At 37.5% G+C, this 5,689-nt stretch overlaps 1 long non-coding RNA gene across 1 annotated transcript; it reads left to right on the top strand.

The window, feature by feature from the left end:
• The first annotated feature begins 2,514 nt into the window (after nt 1-2,514).
• On the top strand, nt 2,515-4,151 carry LOC134214127 (uncharacterized). The gene is made up of 4 exons (XR_009979670.1): nt 2,515-2,808; nt 2,872-3,101; nt 3,237-3,682; nt 3,745-4,151. It is a non-coding gene; the product is annotated as an uncharacterized LOC134214127 (long non-coding RNA).
• The last annotated feature ends 1,538 nt before the right edge of the window (nt 4,152-5,689 follow it).

The following is a 5,689-nucleotide window of genomic DNA, read 5'->3' as shown; positions in this document are numbered from 1 at the left end:
GTGATGGTTTTGTGGAAAGCATTTTATATGAAGAAAAATAATGATGATAATTATTTATTCTCCACTTATTCAACATGAATTGCTTAGAATACAGATGCTCTCTAGAATTAACATGAAGTATTTAACTTAAACCTAGATTTAATAGAGCAAATCGAATAAATTTTCAAAGTTCAAGGGCCAATGCGGAAGACAATTTAAAACGTAGGAATGGTTGTAAAACGAATATATTTGATGAATAAACATGATTTCATAAATTGTTTCAATTCTGCTCCTTGAATGGCTTAATATACTTTGGATTTCAACATTGTTCACGTGGGACAACTGTACGATTTGAATGGGATGTATATATAAAGTAGAATAACCTTAAATAAAACATGGATTGGTAATGCATTAATTCATCCAAAATCCAGTTTAAATTATATTACATTCACACGATTCGATTTTGTTAGAAGCTGTATCATTGATTGTCGAGTAGAACGCAATGGTTCAGTTTCCATTTATGAAAAAAAAATTAAATTGCTGAGATGCCCTTCATACATGGAGATACTGGTGGAATTACATTTTAGTTCGATAATATTTCTTGAAAATTGGTCCAATCGTCCTCTTTTTTTATTTATTAGTGAGAATTCCAAAAGTATCTAAATTTTCTATCAAATCTCCGTTCGATCATAGAATCATAGAATAGTTCGAATCAAAATACTTTTAAACTTCAAAATAACTTGAGGAATAGTCTGATTCCCCGAAGAATGGCGCACCCAACTAGTGAATGTAGCTTCGCTCATTATCCTTAATGAGAGCTTCAAATATATTCTTCGAAAATCGCTTTTCATATTTTTTTTTATATTTTTTTTTCGTAGAAACTTTGTTCAGAAAAAAATGTTCGATTGTCGCCACACAAATGCTTGATTTCGCAAATTAAATTTTAAAATTCTCCTTGAATTCAACCCTGTATTAGCGTGCAAATGAGGAAACATGGAAACGTCAAGATATATTATCTTGCTGCAGTCTGAACACCTCGTAATAATTGGATACCCTCTCACTTAACAAAGTCATAAATAGCCCAATCTGAATAGGCTATTACAAAATTTACCCCGGTGTTGTTTTCTAGAGGCCTGAATAAGAGAAACGCGGATAGAAAATATGACTCTGCCAACACTGCATTCATTCTTTTTCATCAAAGAACAAAACATGAAAAGGAAAAAACGGTTTATGTAGATAAAATCTCACAATCCGCTATTTAATGTGTCCACATCACTAAACAATAGAATCCAATAAACAATGCAATTTCATTTCCTAATCTATAAATAACTTGCATATATTATTGTAAACTTATGTAAAATTTGTTTATTTAAAATGGCATAAAATCGAATTTAGCCGTTTTCAGGATTTGAGCCAACATTTTGGCTGCTTGACAGGTCTCCTGCTCGATTGGCTGCTGTTTTTTGACGGTTCGATTGGCGGCACTAGAGGCCTGAATAAGAGAAACGCGGATAGAAAATATGACTCTGCCAACACTGCATTCATTCTTCTTCATCAAAGAACAAAACATGAAAAGGAAAAAACGGTTTATGTAGATAAAATCTCACAATCCGCTATTTAATGTGTCCACATCACTAAACAATAGAATCCAATAAACAATGCAATTTCATTTCCTAATCTATAAATAACTTGCATATATTATTGTAAACTTATGTAAAATTTGTTTATTTAAAAATGGCATAAAATCGAATTTAGCCGTTTTCAGGATTTGAGCCAACATTTTGGCTGCTTGACAGGTCTCCTGCTCGATTGGCTGCTGTTTTTTGACGGTTCGATTGGCGGCACATACCTATTCGCGTTTCTCTTATTCAGGCCTCTAGTTTGAACTAGAGGCCTGGATTAAAGAAACGCAGATATGTATGTGCCGCCAATCTAACCGTCAAAAAATAGCAGCCAATCGAGCAGGAGACCTGTCATGCAGCCAAAATGTTGGCTCAAATACTGAAAAGGCTAAATTCGATTTTATGCCATTTTTAAATAAACAAATTTTACATAAGTTTACAATAATATATGCAAGTTATTTATAGATTATGAAATGAAATTGCATTGTTTATTGATTCTATTGTTTAGTGATGTGGACACATTAAATAGCGGATTGTGAGATTTTATCTACATAAACCGTTTTTTCCTTTTCATGTTTTGTTCTTTGATGAAAAAGAATGAATGCAGTGTTGGCAGAGTCTTATTTTCTATCCGCGTTTCTCTTATTCAGGCCTCTAGGCGGCACATACCTATTCGCGTTTCTCTTATTCAGGCCTCTATCCAGCTTTCCACGCTCGGTAATGGCGGCTTGTCGGTGTACAAAAATCAATTGGTCACTGTACTGTTTGACACTAGCTGGAGGAAACCCCACTGCCATGGCGTTCCTGGGTGAGGGGAGGGAAAAAAGGCCTTTTCGGCAGTGAGTTTTCCTCCAGCTAATGTCAAACAGTACAGCGACCGATTGATGTTTGCACACCGACAAGCCGCCATTACCGAGCGTGGAAGGCTGGATTGTTTTCTATCGTGCATCTTCTGTTGCTGCAGCAAAAATTCTTTATTTACTACCGGTCGTACCGGTAAATTAGTGAGGGTAGTTCCTCCGGCTACGTTAAAAAATCCTGGCGCATGCAAAATAGTCGTATCCGGCGCGCCAAGGAAAAAGAAAAAGTCTTGAAAACCGGAAAAGATCCTTGGTCTGATTGAAGTTGAAAGACTTTCCGTTATGTTTTCTGATGGTGGTGGCGTTTGACTGGTGGTATTTCCGCAAGAAAGGAACTTTATTAATCGGTAAGGCTAGGTTATATTATAATAGTTATGAAATGAATATCATTTGTTAATTTACAATTACAGAACAAGTTTCCATAATTTCGGATCGATGACGAGAAAGCCACATCAGCGAATGTCACTAAAAGCACCACGCCGACCATGTAAATGAAACGAATTCACCAAGCTTCGCATCAAGAGCCTGCTGCGTGGAGCTAAATATCAGTGTTTTTACTTGGCCGCACAGAAGGAATCGCTTACCTTGTACGGTATGAATCTGTCGGCTCGGGATCACCAGAGATTTCTTATTTGTTAAGGTAAGATTTCTGAATGCATATGATATCTCTATTACTCTTCCGTTCATGTTTACGCAACGCAATCCGCTATGTGGTAGCACAGAGTCCACAAAGCATTCTTCATATAATCGATTTTATTTGCTCATTTCCTTTCAGGTGGAGATTAATCCGAACTGCAGTTGAAAAAAACATGATTTTGCTAGTGGAAGAGGAAGCAGAACGATGACTTCGAACGGTGTTGAAGGTGGCGAATTAGGCTCTGGGCTCCATTACAAATGGTGTTTTGAGTGTGCGTAAAATCTATTACAATTTGGAGGCACTGCTATCCTACGACGACGGAGCACCATGAATCAAAATAACGAAACGAAACTATTTCGGTCAGTACCCGGTTTGGTATAGGGCAGTGCAGCTACTATGGAGCGAGTGGTAGCGGCAGTCAGACCTTCCAAAGAATTTGAACCGAAGCTTAAAACTGCGTTGTCAAGTTTTAATGTACTGACGGAGAGCGATGAAGGTATTCGGAGGTGCCAAGATTCCAGTTTCGTCGAAATAAAAGTTAGAGCCGGTGCTTAAGCTGAACAACGGAAAAAGATGAGTGTTTGGTATGTTTACATAGTGTGCACGGCTCGAATCCATTTTAATTTTCTTAATCCTTTTTTTCTAGGAACAGATCGAATAAACCAAAACGTTGCCGATGTTCTACCGATGATAGCACTGGAACTGATCGATATTGTCAAGCAACGAACGGGATCAAGCCGACACCCCACCTGTGGAATATGTCATGCGCGACCACCGGGATAACAGTGGAATCACAACCGCAATATAGACGGACTGAAAAACCACCAGCACAATAATGGAAAAGGCGGTGCGGTAGTATCAGGAATAATAATGGCACTGTTCTTCACACAGTAATCGGGAAGAAAAAATAAATACTGATTTTTGTTATTAATATATTTGTTGACATTTATTTTAATTGAAAAATACAATCTACAACGCTTGTTGTTTCGAAAGTATGACAGTTGATTTCAATGCAAAATTCACATTTAGTTTTAAGAGAAAAATGTTGTTTTGAAAAGAAAATACACACTTAGTTCTAAGAGAAAAATGTTATTCTGAAAGATCGGCTCTTGTCAAAGTTCTTGCTGAAGTGACATTTTCCCAATTGTAGTTTTAACAATCTTATACTTTCTACTGAAAATCACTAACTGATTTTCTCAATTTTACCAACGATTTTTTTTTGTGTGATAGTGCTAATTATCGGAATTTAACTTCTCCTGGCGAAAACTTGCAATTGGTTGAGGTACATCGAGCCTTTTGTGTTTGTATGGCTTCTTTATGTCGAAAAATAGCTCGTCGATACTTCCGAAGTTTTGTTATCATGAATCAAACGAAATTAAAACAAAAACATTGTAACATTCAATATGACAATGAATGATGGGTAGGCGTATTAGCCTTCTCTTCAGTCTCCTGACAGCAACTAATTTGTTCAAAAACCAAGCCGGTGACAAGCGCGATGTCATCATTATCAACAGACATACCCCGCTGTGATCATTGAAACGCAGTATGAAAAAAAAGTTATAGCCCGGGGCTACGATCTGCCCGGATAAAAATGTACTATTGGTTCAATAGTGTAAACAATTGAATTCACTGAAAATAATTGAAACGCTCGATTCAAGAATTCTTGCACATTGATGTCAAAGTTGTTCCACTGTTCAATGAATCGACAGCTTTGAGCGTGCTTACAGCGGCACACTAGGAGTTAACTTTCTGAAATCAGTATGGCGAAAGGCATCTAAGGTTCGATTTCTCCAAATTAAGCACTTTAATCGAAAAAATATTTGGTAGGCGTAGTAGCGGACACCATCCCTCATAACCGGTACCAAATAGTTTTTCATGAAAAGTTCCTAATTTTGAGAAAACCAGCGTTAGATGTCTTTCGCCATACAAATTTCTGGCGGCTAACTCTTGCTGGCTATTTTGTGCATATACTATAGCGCCTGGATGTGGCTGCGGCGAGTAGAAAATCAGCCACTGCCAATAATTCATTCAAAATGGATATCCTTCCAGATTAAAACTTCTTCACCCTTTGAGTTCAAGAGCTAAAACCGACCCGGTGTCAAGCGTGGTGTCATCATCATCAATAGACATAGACCGCTGTCATCATTGAAACGCAGTATGAAAAAAAATTATAGCCCAGGACATCCTGGCTACGATCTAGCGATGGGCTAAACAATAGGATGTCAGAAGCCTGGCTAAAACACTTGAGAACTCAATGAATCGCCTGCTTTGAGCATGCTTACAGCGGCATAATAGGAGTTAACTTTTTGAAATCAGTATGGCGAAAGACATCTAAGGTTCGATTTCTTAAAATTAAGCACCTTTATCGAAAAAATATTTGGTAGGCGTAGTAGCGGACACCTTCCTACACTACTGGTACCAAATATTTTTTCGTGAAAAGTTCCTACTTTTGTGAAATCCCGCTTTAGATGCCTTTCGCCATACAAATTTCTGGCGGTTAACTCATGCTGGCTATTTTGCTCATATACTATAGCGCCTGGATGTGGTAGCGGCGAGTAGAAAATCAGTCACTGCCAATAATTCATTACCAT

The sequence above is a fragment of the Armigeres subalbatus genome, chromosome 2, assembly GCF_024139115.2.
Source record: "Armigeres subalbatus isolate Guangzhou_Male chromosome 2, GZ_Asu_2, whole genome shotgun sequence".
NCBI classification, from domain to species: Eukaryota; Metazoa; Arthropoda; class Insecta; order Diptera; family Culicidae; genus Armigeres; species Armigeres subalbatus.
Note: the sequence above shows the minus strand (reverse complement) of the source record. Positions and strands in the feature narration are given on the sequence as shown.